General features: G+C 37.8%; 1 non-coding gene across 1 annotated transcript; it reads right to left on the reverse strand.

The window, feature by feature from the left end:
- Positions 1-14,523: 14,523 nt before the first annotated feature.
- Positions 14,524-14,664, reverse strand: LOC126945164 (U4 spliceosomal RNA). The gene has a single exon (XR_007722332.1). It is a non-coding gene; the product is annotated as a U4 spliceosomal RNA (small nuclear RNA).
- Positions 14,665-16,050: the final 1,386 nt, after the last annotated feature.

Genomic DNA, 16,050 nt, shown 5'->3' on the forward strand with positions numbered 1-16,050 from the left:
ATGGCCTTTCCATGTTATGGTTATATGGCTGTGATAACAAGTGGAGTTAATACGCCTGCGCTCCAAACTTGCTGAGTCACTCTGGATGTTTACCTTGGCCTATCCTTGACCAAAGCACAGCCATGTTCTGTACAAGTAAAAAGATGATAATTAGTTAGATAAAATAGTTCATAGTCCAGAAAATATTTTATGAAACATTTTTTAAATGCACAAGCCTAAAGATGTTGTTAGATAACAAAAAACCTCAAAGAAACAATAAAAACCCATAAAAATTAGAAGAATGCATTCACAGTACTTAGTACACATGATCTTAAAGAAAAGGAAAAAAAAATCTATATTATCATTCCTGTTCTGTCTCTTTAAAGTTGCCAGAAACTCATCTAGAAAGACCCAATTCTGTAGGAGACACACATACACACACACACACACACACACACAGTTTGATGTAGAAGTACCCATAAATGTTCCAGTTATGATTCCAAGTAGGAAGACAGAAATAACATGGAAATGGATTGCAGGAAAGAGGTCTGCTTTGGAAATATTTGACAGTTGTTGTGTTTTAAGATCATCATGGAATTTGAGTGGATGGAATTGCCCTCTGGAGAGAGTGTGTACAGAAAGAAAACGTGCTGGACATAGGGAAAAGATGGGAATTCCTCCTAGGTAAGTAGGTGAAAGATGGATCTGTGAATAAAGCCTAAAAATGCACTGGCAGAGGCAGAAATACAACCATAAGCGAGCAGTGTGTCAAAGAAGCACAAGTCAGAAAGTGTTAAGCAGGTGAGAGAAATCAAAGTCAAAGACCACGAGGAGTTCAGCGAAAATAAAAACTAATATTGTTCATTAAACTATACCAAGAGAAGTCATCAATGCATTAGTGAGGGAAGCTTCTGGGCAACAATGAATATGTAGGAAGTAAGAATATAGGAAGCTGAGGCATAGCTGGGCAAGGTAGGGTAGGCAGTCCTTTTAAGTAGATTCTATACAAGCAAAGTAGAGAGAGAAGATGGGCTTGATTACACTTTAACAGAAAATCCTCACATAGTTGAAACTACATTTGCAAAATGCTTGTTACTAAATGTAAGCAAGAGTTGATGATTGAATTGTAAATAAGAATGCCTTTCTTATACTGTTAAAAGTGGCTAGAGAAAAGTCTAACTAAAATACTCAGTTATATATTCTCTTAAATTAATGTGCAAAGCTTTTTGCACTTTAAACCTTCTACATAATTTCACCTGCAGGAAAAGAATAGGCTCCACCTAAAGTTCGCATTTATTTTTATCATTCACAATCTGCAATTACTATACACAAATAAATTTTTTTGTTTGCTTGTTTGCTTCAGGAAATACACAGCAATGTAAACAGAGAGATGAAAGAAGGTGATAACAATTGAAGAGACAAGGAGGTAATTTACTTTTTTAATCCTAAAGTCAAATAGTCAATCTATTCAGGAGGGAAGAAAACAGTTCTAAGGCATCAGATAACCCGAGATTCATTTGAATAATTTAGCTACTTAGTATTCAAAATTATTGATTTTCAAAAGAAGATCAAGAAGAAAATCTGTCTGTGTATGCATGTCTGTGTCCTTCTACCTCTAGGTCTTTGTCTGTGTTTATGTATTTTTTTTAGCCAAATAAAACTGTAGCCGAATGTTGCTGGTCAAACTAGACCATGCCTTTAGTGTTTTCATCATTTACTATCAGCTAATTGGCTCCTGGATTCACATATGTTAAAAATGAAAAAAGTGTGAAAGTGACATAGTACTTTGGGGAAAAATATTAAAATGTGTGATTGAGTAATGGCGCAGGGCATTATACTATCTGCAGAAACAGAAGGTGTGACTGAGTAATGGTGCAGGACATTATACTATCTACAGGAACAGAGTGTAGCTACACAGTTAAAGGCTCAATATCTGGATAAGGTTAGCCTTAGATTTAGACCCTAACTGACAGTTACTCTCTGTGAGATGATGGTAACAAAGATTCTTTGCATGGCCAAACTTCAGTCAAAACCTTAGATCAAATCTTCACCTAGGTTCATCTGTGCATTTCCTTGTAAAATCCAGTTTTGGTAAAGAGCCCTGATAAATCATTTTAGCAAGAACTCCTCACCTTGGGTGTCTGATCACCCTTGATATCTGAACAGGTGCCTCATCCTTCACCAGCCCTCAGATGATGTCTGATCATCCTGGCCTGTCTTCAGCTAGAATCCTGTTAGGCTGGTTTAGCCAGAATCCCCCTTAGCTCTGATATTTCATTTTAGTCATGTTCCAATCACTGACCCTCACCCTGCTCCTTGGCTATACATTTCTACTTGCCCATGCTATGTTTGGAGTTGAGCCCAATCGCTCCCTCCCTGCAAAAACCCATTACTATGTTCCCATGTGTACCACGATGGTCCTGAATAAGGTTTTTCTTTACTGTGCTTTCACAAGCATCATTGAATAATTCCTTAATGGTGGGTAAATCCTTCATGCCATAGCTCCATGGAAGACATTGCTAATATCCTCATTATGCATATGAGGATACATCTATAAAAGGTAATACAGTAAAAATTAATATTGGTGCTTTTTATCATTCATGTTTTTGTGGTGATGATTCATGTACTAGGTTTTAATTAGCATCTAGAGTCCAGTACATGTGATGATATAAAGGTTGAATTAGAACTAATTTATTAGACATATTATTTTAAAAATATTTTAAATTGCAAATGCTTACCATGTACTACAATGTTTTCCCAATTTCTTCAAGAAAGAGTACCAATTAGCATATAATTCCCTTCAGGCTCTGGCTATACCTATTTTCCTAATCACCTCTATTATTACCTTTTATATACGTAGACTTATTTTATTTATTTATTTTTTTTGAGATGAAGTCTCACCCTATTGCTCAGGCTGGAGTACAATGATGTGATCTTGGCTCACTGCAAACTCCGCCTCCCCGGTTCAAGCAATTCTGCCTCAGCATCCCGAGTAGCTGGGATTACAGGTGTCCGCCACCACACCCAGCTAATTTTTGTATTTTTAGTAGAGATGGGGTTTCACTATGTTGCCCAGGCGGGTCTCAAACTCCTGACCTCGTGATCTGCCCACCTCGGTCTCCCAAAGTGCTGGGATTACAGGCATGAACCACCGCGCCCGGCCATATGTGGACATTTATGAGACTACAAGGAAACAATAAAAATGAAGTATAACGTTCCCCACTCCACATTTGCCTATGCCTGGATTCTCTGCCCTAGAACCAATGTGTGCACTTCCTAAGAGTCATTCAGGCCTGCCTGCCAACTGGCCTTGGTCAATTGTGCTACTATTGTGCTCGAGGTGACCAGTAATACCTCATACTCTTTCATTGGCCCCAAAGTCAAAGCCGTTGTTTCGTCTCTTGAAAGTTGCAGTTTTCCCAGCCTCTTCTGAGGATTCTGGATTTGGGAAGGCTGTCAATACCTAGCAATGGCCAATCTAGTGCCCTGGGCAGTCACAACTATACTCATGAAAGCTGTGCATCTGCCCAGAGGTGCTAGATAACATAATCCGGAAGTGAGGTGGAGTTGACCCAAAAGGCAAGCTTTGCTCAATAAAAGAGCAGAGATGAGAATGACAGGTGTAGAAGTTCCACGTAGCTCCCACCCACATCCAACCTTACTAAGCGACCTACTGGGTTTTCTTGTTAAGCTACGCACCCCTCTGCATTTTCTTCCCAGCTTCTTTTTGCTCACTTCCCTTTTTCCCTCATTCATGTTTTCTGGGGTAAGGTCTTAGGTTTGCTTCAAGTTCTTTTTTTCTAGAGAATATGGACTAAGACACCAACTCATTTACCATGTCTTAACTTTGATAACACCTTCAGAAGGAAGTCAGGCTGAATCTGAAATATCTGTTAGAAATAGTGTTTCCTGGCCAGGATCAGTGGCTCACGCCCGTAATCCCAGCACTTTTGGAGGCCGAGTCGGGTGAATCACGAGGTCAGGAGTTTGAGACCAGCCTGGCCAACGTAGTGAAACCCCATCTCTACTAAAAATACAAAAAAAAAAAAAAAAAAAAAATAGCTGGGCGTGGTGGCAGGTGCCTGTAATCCCAGCTACTTGGGAGGCTGAGACAGGAGAATCGCTTGAACCCAGGAGGCAGAGGTTGCAGTGAGCCGAATTTGCACCACTGCACTCCAGCCCGGGCGACAGTGTGAGACGCCATCTCAAAAAAAAAAAAAAAAAAAAAGGAAAAGAAAGAAATAGTGTTTTCTGATCCCCATCAGGGATCCTCCTCCAAATCTGTAGGTGTTTCTTCTAATGCCCCTCTGATCCTTCCATGTGCCAATGACATTTATAACATGAAGCACACTGTATTATAATTTCCTGCCTATGTGATACTCTTCTCTAATAGAGTCTAAGTTTTTTGTAGGTGAGGACAATGGCTTTTCAATTATATCCTCAGTGCTGAACACTCTGCCTATTATGAATTCATGAATGAATGAATAAGTAAATAAACACATACTCATTTTTTAGTATCATCAATATTTAGATGAATGCTTGGCTAAAAGAATAAATATGTGAGAAATAATTGCATTATTCAGTACAATCAGAACATCTGAACCGAGAAATGAAATAGCCAGCTCTCAGAGTGAGATCTGAGAAAAATAGAGATGGTTTAATCACTATTCACTGTTGCCCACGCACACCCCATCTGCAAACCAATCCTGACGTAAACACCCAGTGGGTGTAAGACAGAGGGAAGTGTCACACACTAAATTAAGTTTTTAAAAGAAGAGAGAAAGATTGACAGGGAAAGTAAAAAGAAGAAAGTAAAGGGGGATAGAGGGATGAACGGAGGCAAGGAGGAGGGATATGGGAAGGGAGGAGGGAGAAAGAAAAAGAGGTAAAGTAAGAAGAAAAAAAGGAGCAAGAGGGAGAGTGGGAATCAACAAATTCAAGTCATAGCATTTGTTTAGGACAAAGGTGAGGATTTATTCTACTTCTATCTAAATCAGGGCTTTTTCCCCACTTTAATGCCTCTCGACTACCCAAGCTAAACAACTTGCTTTTCTGAATTATTCAGAGCTAAATGAGAATGTGTTTCCAAATTTACCAGCTATAAAAAATATATACAGTTAAAATATGTTCAGAGGGAGACAATGTGGAAGACAGCAGTATAGCAGAATAGTAAACTGACACGATTGGAACCATGAGGATTTTTTTTTCAACAATTATTTTAGATCTACTTCCATTAACACCTCCATTCATTGAAAATTATGCATATATCAATTTTCAACTAACCCATGCTTTCTAGGAAAAAAAGATCAATTATAATGTCATGCTACTATACCCTACATCCTTGTCATCTCTTTACCGTACTAAATAAGCACTAAACTTAAAGCGAAATTAAAATTAAATATCAGAAACATCTTCCTTTAAGTCAGAAGGCCAGGAGACCTGTGTACAATCCTCATTTTGCCATTTGTTTCATTTTATTTTTATTGTTCTTACGCTTGCATGAATATGTTACTATAATAATATAATCACTCAACATTTGTAATATATTTTGAACTCAATTAGTTTCATCAAATCTCTGTGGACATTTAAATACTTTGACTTTATCCAAATTAACACCTTCCTAATGGAAGAAACTTGGCCTCAGAGTGCAGGCTGCACTGACATCCCAGGAGAATTTAAGGAAGTGTTACAAAATTTATCTGATCCTGATTACTAGGCAAACTGGGATATGGAATCTATGTGAAATTTAAAAACCTCAAAATTTTAGGATCCTTAAACAAGAAGTTACCACTTAGTAGAAAATTCCTTTTCTTTTCATTTATGGCTCAGTATGCATCTTTCCACATCCTTGGCTAATTACAATAATCTCCATAGATAACTTGGCACAGAAAAATTGGTACAGAGAATAATATTACTAAGAGATAATCTCACTGTGGCATCATTAGGTAGTTGGAAAATAACATTAAGATATGGTTTTGTCTGAGGTTTCCTTTCTGGAAATAGTCATGCTAACCTATGGAAAAACAGAAAAAAAAAATTATTACCAGAATGATTCTTCCAAACGTTTCCTGCATTGTCTTTTTTTTTTTTCTTTTTCTTTTCTTTTCTTTTCTTTTCTTTTTTTTTTTTTTGAGACATGGTCTCACTCTGTCAGCCAGGTTGGAGTGCAGTGGCTCAATCTCAGCTGACTGCAACCTCTGCCCCCCGGGTTCAAGAGATTCTCCTGCCTCAACCTCTCAAGTAGTGGGACTGCAGGCATGCACCACCACACCCAGATAATTATTCTATTTTTGGTAGAGATGGGGTTTCACCATGTTGGCCAGGCTGGTCTTGGCCTCAAGTAATCCACCTGCCTTGGCTGCCCGAAGTTTTGGGATTACAGGCGTGAGCCACTGCACCCGGCCCTCCATTGTCTTTGAAACAAGGAGTTCTGAATGGGTCAAAAATGAACAGTGAAATGTCTACTCATTCTTCAAAACATTTTGTGGATGATAAATCCTTTGTGAAATCTTCCATGCATCCCTCTTCCCATGTAAAATTAAACATGTTTTACAGTTCATTGACTTGTTACTTATTTTACCATTTGAGGAGTAAGTAAATCAAATAGACAGCAGACTAAAATTAGTGCCAGATTTTTATTTACATAAGGAAATTCCATGTAGAAAGAATTGCCATTTATTCAGACTTCTGTTTCCTATTCAAATTGAAGTCATTTGGAAAATTGGTCTTTCCCTTCATTTTCCCCTAATTATATAAGAGAAAATCATAACCTCAGCATTTTCTACTTCAACTGTTAAGGAAATTTTGGTAAAACTTTTTTGACAGAAAATTAACTCTATTATCTACAATTCTGGAAAGTTTCCAAAAGTGGTCCCACTATCACGATAGTAACATATACACACATAAACATGGAGTTTTATATAAATAAAGCATCAACAACTTAATGCAATAATCAAACCTAGGGATTAAAAAAACCCCAAAACTTAGCTTGCTATAAACTTGATATAAAACCTAAAAACTTAGCTTGATATAAAACTGTTAAACTAGTTCAACCTCTCATTTTGTCACTACATAAACTGAGCCACAAAGGTGAAACTACTTAAGCTGTTTGAATTCACTATCAGAAAATCAGGATAATAAACGTAATCAAAACATTGCCACAAAACAGGCTTAGCAAGTTGCAAAGCAACAAGATATTTTGATAACTTCGTCTCATTTGATAAGCTAAAAACAATCACCAAGATCATAAAATTGCCAGAAGTGGACAGTGGACTTCCTGTATCATCATTGCCTGGGTAACTTTTGAAAATTGAGATTCTGAAGATCAGAAAGTTTAGGAAGTGCAATGTGGAATCTGGGATTTTTCACTAATTTGTCTAGTGACTGTCATGCACACAATATTTTATTAATATTAATCAAATATCAATAGTTTAATATTTGCTTACACAAATAATTTTTTTTTCTTATTTTATACCAAATTTATCTCAAATAGTTGAAATAAAGTGTCCAATGGTGCACAGCTGGTATGTGATAGAGCTGGGATGCAAATACTCACCTTCTAATTTCACCTTCTCCAATGTCACAGTTCTTTCATATGGCGACACTATCATCCTCTCAGAGTTCCATATTATCAGTTATTGTTTTACTAAGAGCCAAGTGGCCCTTTGAGCTTTCAGAGAGGTCGTGTTCATCATATGAGTGTGCGGTGCATCTACACTTCAGCATTAAATTGAAACATACATCTAAACCCACACTCTTACTTCCTACTTCTTGCTGTCTCCATTATGTATTTTAACACTGACTCCCTGGTGGATCTCAACTCAATCATACTCTGAAGCAAATTGTGACAGGATAAATATCTCTAAGAAAAAGATTAGATAGAGGAGGTACCAAGATGGCCGAATAGGAACAGCTCCAGTCCCCAGCTCCTAGTGTGAGCGAGGCAGAAAACGGTGATTTCTGCATTTCCAACTTAGGTACTGGGTTCATCTCACTGGGGCTTGTCAGACAGTGGGTGCAGCTCAGGAGTGTGAGCCAAAGCAGGGCAGGGCATCGCCTCACCGGGAAGTGCAAGGAGTTGAGGAATTCCCTTTCCTAGCCAAGGGAAGCCATGACAGGTAGTACCTGGAAATTTGGAACACTCCCACCCTAATACTGTGCTTTTCCAACAGTCTTAGCAAACGGCACATCAGGAGATTATGTCTAGTGTCTGATTCGGAGGGTACCACACCCACGGAGCCTTGCTCACTGCTAGCACAGCAGTCTGAGATCAAACTGCAAGGTGGCAGTGAGGCTGGGGGAGGGGCATCCGCCATTGCTGTGACTTGAGTAGGTAGCATTCCTGTACACCAATAACAGACAAACAGAGAGCCAAATCATCAGTGAACTCCCATTCACACTTGCTTCAAAGAGAATAAAATACCTAGGAATCTAACTTACAAGGGATGTGAAGTACCTTTTCAAGGAGAACTACAAACCACTACTCAGTGAAATAAAAGAGGACACAAACGAATGGAAGAACATTCCACGCTCATGGATAGGAAGAATCAACATCATGAAAATGGCCATACTGCCCAAAGTAATTTATAGATTCAATGTCATCCCCATCAAGCTACCAGTGACTTTCTTCACCGAATTGGAAAAAAACTACTTTAAAGTTCATATGGAACCAAAAAAGTGCCAGCATTGCCAAGACAATCCTAAGCCAAAAGAACAAAGCTGGAGGCATCACGCTACCTGACTTTAAACTATACTACAAGGCTACAGTAACCAAAACAGCATGGTACTGGTACCAAAACAGAGATATAGACCAATGAAACAGAACAGAGCCCTCAGAAATAATACACATCTACAACCATCTGATCTTTGACAAACCTGACAAAAACAAGAAATGGGGAAAGGATTCCCTATTTAATAAATGGTGCTGGGAAAACTGGCTAGCCATAGGTAGAAAGCTAAAACTGGATCCCTTCCTTACACCTTATACAAAAATTAATTCAAGATGGATTAGAGACTTAAATATTAGACCTAAAACCATAAAAACCCTAGAAGAAAATCTAGGCTATACCATTCAGGACATAGGCATGGGCAAGGACTTCATGACTACAAGCAATGGCAACAAAAACCAAAATTGACAAATGGGATCTAATTAAACTAAAGAGCTTCTGCAAAGCAAAAGAAACTACCATCAGAGTGAACAGGCAACCTACAGAATGGGAGAAAATTTTTACAATCTACCCATCTGACAAGGGGCTAGTATCCAGAACCTACAAAGAACTTAAACAAATTTACAAGAAAAAATCAACCACCACCATCAAAAAGTGGGCAAAGGATATGGACAGACACTTCTCAAAAGAAGACATTTGTGCAGCCAACAGACACATGAAAAAATGCTCATCATCAATGACCATTAGAGAAATTCAAATCAAAAACCACAATGAGATACCATCTAACACCAGTTAGAATGGCAATCATTAAAAAGCCAGGAAACAACAGGTGCTGGAGAGGATGTGGAGAAATAGGAACACTTTTACACTGTTGGTGGGACTGTAAACTAGTTCAACCATTGTGGAAGACAGTATGGCGATTTCTCAAGGATCTAAAACTAGAAATACCATTTGACCCAGCCATCCCATTACTGGGTATATACCCAAAGGATTATAAATTATGCTGCTATAAAGACACATGCACATGTATGTTTATTGCAGCACTATTCACAATAGCAAAGTCTTGGAACCAATCCAAATGTCCATCAATGACAGACTGGATTAAGAAAATGTGGCACATGTACACCATGGAATACTATGCAGCCATAAAAAGGATGAGTTCATGTCCTTTGTAGGGACACGGATGAAGCTGGAAACCATCATTCTGAGCAAACTATCGTAAGAACAGAAAACCAAACACCACATGTTCTCCCTCATAGGTGGGAATTGAACAATGAGAACACTTGGACACAGGGTGGGGAACATCACACACCGGGGCCTGTCGTGGGGGAGGGAGTGGGGAAGGATAGCATTAGGAGATATACCTAATGTAAATGATGAGTTAATGGGTGCAGCACACAACGTGGCACATGTATACATATGTAACAAACCTGCACGTGGTGCACATGTACCCTAGAACTTCAAGTATAATAAATAAATAAATAAATAAAAAAGAAAGAAAAAAGAAAAAGATTAGATGATCAGTTTTCTAGAAGATTTCAAGTACAATACAACCATTCATACCTCTTGGGTAAATTACCAAAATTAGTGTTTAAATTAAAAGTTTTATTCCTTATGCTTGCCAGAACTGCAGAACTGTTATAACATCTACATTCTGCTAGGAAGTGTTCTACCATTAGCGCCAAAGAAATTTGCAGAGCTTGAGATTTCTTATTTTATCTTTGGTTTTTAATGTTTTAAAAAGCCCCCTCTTTTCAATCTAAAGGATTTCGCGAATATAATAATAAAATAAAGATTTCAATGAAGACATATAGAGATATTTAATATAAATGTGTAAGATTATATAAACAAAATAAAATAGATACTATACATGTATGGCAAATACCTATGTGAAAGTTTGGGGATATAATTTTTCTACAAGAAATATAATTTTATTTGCAATGATGCTGAATTTAGTTCTTGTCAAAAACATCAAATTTTTAAGAGAAAAAAATAAGGTTGAAAAACCTGGCTACACTGGATATAGTTTTTTTTTTTTTTTAATTTTTAATTTGGAAATTCCATTATCTGTAGCGCAGAAGGCATTCACACAGTTCTACCAGTCTATCTTTGACAATAAAACAAGCAAGACTGCGTCCTGCTATCAAACGGGAAAAACTTCAAAAAGGAAATTAACATTTCAAACGGAAGAAAGAAGCAGCATTTACTGAAACTTGTTTTTGAATTATTTATATGTGATGATCTGTGCATTCCGTGGGGGTTAGAGCATTACAGAGAGAATAGGGAACACCTGTCCCAAGAGCTGTGGGCAGTGATTCATCAATCACAACAGTGAAACGTTCCATGACTAAGAATCAAATAACACGTTCCCTGTAATTTCTGGTTTCCAGTCTTGCTTGGCAATATAGGTTTTATCCCTCAATGAAGCTGGAGGCTTAGAAAACGCGAACTTCCTCTTATAAAGGGAATGTAGTCTCTGAAATCACTGCTCAGCTTATCATCAACCCAAACCTTTTGTTTTTTCTCTCGCTCTTGTTGCCCAGGCTAGAGTGCAATGGCGCGATCTCAGCTCACTGCAACCTCCATCTCCCGGATTCGAGCGAGTCTTCTGCCTCAGCTTCCCGAGTAGCTGGGATTGCAGGCATGTGCTACCACGCCCGGCTAATTTTGCATTTGTAGTAGAGACAGGGTTTCTTCATGTTGGTCAGGCTGGTCTTGAACTTCTGACCCCATGATCCATCTGCCTTGGCCTCCGAAAGTGCTGGGATTACATACATGAGCCACCACGCCCGGTCCAACCTAAACTACTGTATCCAGCCTCCAACACTGCAGAGTCTTGTTTAGTTACTCAGAAAAAGGATCTATAAATAATTATTTGTTTATCTGTGTATTATATAACATCTCCTCCACTAGGATTTAAAAATGCTTTCTGAAGTCAGGAAGTTGTCTAATTATCTTGGCAGTGGTAGAAACTAGAAAAGTGGGTATTAAAAGATGTTTGTTGAGTGAATGAGCAAACAGCATGGTTACATGGATGAGCTATAAATCCAATGTCTAGAGTGACACTGAAGCTTTGTCAGAGAGGTCAGCAGTGCGATTGTAACATGGACAGGATTGGAGGAGGGGGCAAAAACAAAGTCAGAAAATATTGGCTGGAAAATCGCTCTTAGACTTACAAGTCATAGGTTGTCTCAAGTGGTTCAGAACTTAGCCTGTGAAAGTGGGCACCAGTATAATGATTGGCATATTTTGGATTGAAAAGTATGGAAGTATGAATTTACCACACAAACAGGAATTATTTCCAACCTATAGAACAGTTATTTTCACAAACCAGAAGGGAATACATTTTGCCTAGCCCAGAGGAACACTAACCACATCATATTGTAAGTATTAAAATCCCAACAGCCTTGAAAAGAAATAAAAGCAACTTTATTATTCCCCCTTCTATAATTTAAGAAACGAATGTTTCCATTAGGAAATATGTGCTACTGCAGCACATCATTTTCCCTAAAAATTCCATTTAGACAGTTAAAATCGGTATTGAATAGTTTGCCCAAATAAATATTATGTGTGAAAAGCACAAACATTTTTACTGGAGATGTTACAATTTAATATGAAATAACTTCTCCTGGTAGGAAAATATGACTGCTTCATAGAGATATTTTAATGTAACTTAGTATTTTAGCTAAGATTACACTCTCATGATTCAGAAAAATCACTGACTCTTTTATTTTCTTTCTGTATCGTATTTTGTTTCCTAGTAAATAATGTTTAATGAAGACTTAGATATTTTCATTTACTGACTCCCAAATCGTCCAGGCAGATAAAGGCAAGAATCCTTAAGATATATTGCATGTATTGTCCAGACTTACTTTACTACCACCTAAGCTCTCCACAAATGTCTGGCATCTAAGTCTAGGAAATTCTTATGAGAAGATTCTTGCCTCTAGTAATGTCTGATTACCTTTGCAAGAATTTCCCTAACATTACATTTAAAAAAAGAACTTTTAAAACCCTCAGAAATCTTACCTACTAGTAGGCTTTTCATTGGCTATAGTTTCTACCCAGTTGATCTTATTTAAGATTGCTCCATTTTTGCTCCTTTCTCTATGTTATAGTCATTTCCGAGAAATATCACATGTCCCAAGTGAGTGTGGCCACAGATGATGAGGCTTACTGTATCACAATAATTCTCTTTTTTTAAAGATTCAGTGTCAGGACTGACTTAAAGGAACTGTAGAGTGGAGTTACTAGGAAAGCAATTAACTGTTAGGGTGAACTAAATGAACGTATTTTAAAATCTATAAGCTACATTGTAGTTGGAAATATAAAATGTGAAAATGTCATCACTGAGGCTAGTGATAGACCTTTTTAGACTCTATTAACATGATTAGGTTTCAAAATAAGATATAATTAAATTAATAATTGCATCTTCTACATAATTTTAAGAATAAGCCTTTAATAAAATCAGTATGCATTCTAATTGTTTATTTACACAATATTAATATTCAGACAGAAGGATCACTAAAGCACAGTTAATTAAATATAAATTAATGTGGTGGAATATTTAATTATCTTTTCTACACCTCACGACTAATGATTATGTAAATGCCTTGCATTTAATCTTGTTGCCAGGAAATTAACTTAATGGCCTTCAGCAAATGAACATTTTGTATGCATTACAGGACACTTTATCTAAATTTTAACAGCATGGTATTAGTTTCAGATAATAACATGATTACACAATTTAACATGTAAATATATACAATAGTTTTACGCCTCCCCTGCCTTTTCTTTTCTTAACAAAAAGGAGACTGAAATGGTTCGGATATCATTCAATAACTCAAGTTCTGTAGTGTGAAAGGTTTCTTTACTCATCTATAGAAAGCCAAGTCCATTTAAATAAAAACACTTCAACAGAGAAAAGGCAAGTCCCTTTGCAGTGGACAGTTAAATCGATGATTTCACACAATGCCACCTCTAGAAGTTAATCACTTTGGATGTCAGTGAGTGGCAGGAACATCCGCACTCGAAGTGAATTCTCCAAGCTTTGGGGATTTTGTGAAGTGCCAGCACTTTGGATGTGTTAAGAGAGTCTGGAGACTTGTAGGTCTCTCAAGGAATCTAAGCCCAGGATTAATTACAAGTCTCATTAGATATCACTAAAAATATGGGTGGCAGAGATTTAATTTGCCAAGGTCAGATTCTCGTCATGAACAGTTTCAATGAATAGTCATTCAGGAATAGAAGTGATCTGTTCTGCACTGGATGGAAGATCTCGACACAAGGACGCTAGGCGGGTGAACGATCAGGCATTTCTCATTTCACTGACCACAGCATATGCCTTTGCACCCCCACCTCCACTCTTACTCACTGCTGCAGACTGATAGCACCAGCATTTCACTTCCTGGAGGTGTTTTTTTGCCACCAGAACCCACGCTGCTGTTTAACTGGAAGGTCACTTTACAAGAGTCTGGTATCCAGCATACGTCATCCTGGCAGCCCCAGTCAATGATCAGAATTGGTGTATTAATGGCTTGGCTACCTTACCCCTTGGGTGAGATCATTCAGAGGCAGAAGTTTTACAATGACGCCCAGAGTTTCCTATTAGAATTGAACTCTCTTTACCCATGGGAAGTGGTGTGATAAGGCATCTTTTCTTTTTAAACTTCTATTTTAGGTCCAGGAGTACATGTACAGGTCTATTATATAGGTAAACTGTGTGCTACAGGAGTTTGGTGTGCAGATTATTTCATCACTCAGGTAATAAGCATAGCACCCACCAGGTAGTTTTTTAATCCTCTCCCTCCTCCTACCCTCCATCTTCAAGTAGGCCCTGGTATCTGTTGTTCCTCTTTTTTTTCTTTTTTTTTTTCGGTCTCTGTAGAGACTGTCAACAATTGCCAATGCTGACTATATTTCAAGTCATCATGGAGGGGTATTGGGAAAAGTTTTCTATTAGCAATAATTGCACCTTGGATAAACCTCATTGGCTACAATACTGCCACTACACAAAGCTGTTTCTCTCTTTATATTCATGTGTTCTCATTGTTTAGTTCCCACTTACAAGTGAGAACATGCAGTAGTTAGCCTTCTGTTTCTGCATTAGTTTGCTTAGAATATTGGCCTCCAGCTTCAACAATGTTGCTGCAAAGCACACGATCTCATTCTTTTTTATGGCTGCATAGTGTTCCATGGTGTGTATGCACCACATTGTCTTTATTCAGTGTGCTGTTGATGGGCATTTAGATTGATTATGTATCTTTGCTATTGTGAATAGTGTTGTGATTAACATGTGTGTGCATGTGTCTTTATGGTAGAATAATTGATATCCCTTTGGATACATACCCAATAATGGGATTGTTGGGTCGAATAGTAATTCTGTTTTAAGTTCTTTGAGAAATCACCACAGTGCTTTCCACAATGGCTGAACTAATTTGCATTCCCACCGGCAGTGTATAAGCATTCCCTTTTCTCTGCAACCTTGCCAACATCTGTTATTTTGTGACTTTTTAGTAATAGCCATTCTGACTGGTGTGAGATGGTATCTCATTGTGGATAAGGCATCTTTAACTGCCTCCCCTTCTCTACCTCACTTCCCAGCTCCCACACCAGTGTTTATCTCACCTTTAAGTAAAGTCCTTGCATTTACCTCTTTATTCAGCTTCTATTTTAGGGGAATCCAAACTAAGACATTGCGTCTGCTTGCTAGGAGGGAAATCAATGTTACACATAAGATTGAGACCAGGACATTAGAAAATTGCATTAGAATTAGCACAAGATCCAAGAACTTCTAGGTTTGCTAGATCATAGCCATTCTTCGCTAACTCCTTGAATAAGATGTAGAGGAAAATAATAACGATGAAGATAGCTAATGTTTGATACATAATATGTATCAGATACTTTTAAGTACATTACATATAGTATCTCGTTCCATTCTCAGAAAAAAATCCACAATGTAGAAACTATGATAATTGCTCCAAATAAGGTGACTTATAAAACCATCTATTTTATTAAACTTCATGATTGTGGGAATCAGGAATTCAGACAAGTCTGGGTTGAATAATTCTGTTCCTCATGACATTGATGGAGATTACTTATTGTATTCAGCTGAAGGATGGATGGGTCTAGAAAATCCAAAGCAGCTTCACTCACTCATCTTTTACATTGGTAAGAATGATTGGAAGGCTGGACTTATTGGGGGTTGCCAACCAGAGCACATACACATGGTGTCTGCAGCGTGGTGGTCTCAGATGGTTTAACTTCTTACATGGTAGCTCAAGAACCCCAGAGAGAGGTTCCAAAAGAAAGAAATGTAAACTGTCTGTCCTTAAGGCATGGACCTAGAAACTAGCACCACTGCAAGGAACATGGGAGTACAAATAAATGTTCTCACCACAAAATT

The sequence above is a fragment of the Macaca thibetana genome, chromosome 20, assembly GCF_024542745.1.
Source record: "Macaca thibetana thibetana isolate TM-01 chromosome 20, ASM2454274v1, whole genome shotgun sequence".
Classification (NCBI taxonomy): Eukaryota; Metazoa; Chordata; class Mammalia; order Primates; family Cercopithecidae; genus Macaca; species Macaca thibetana.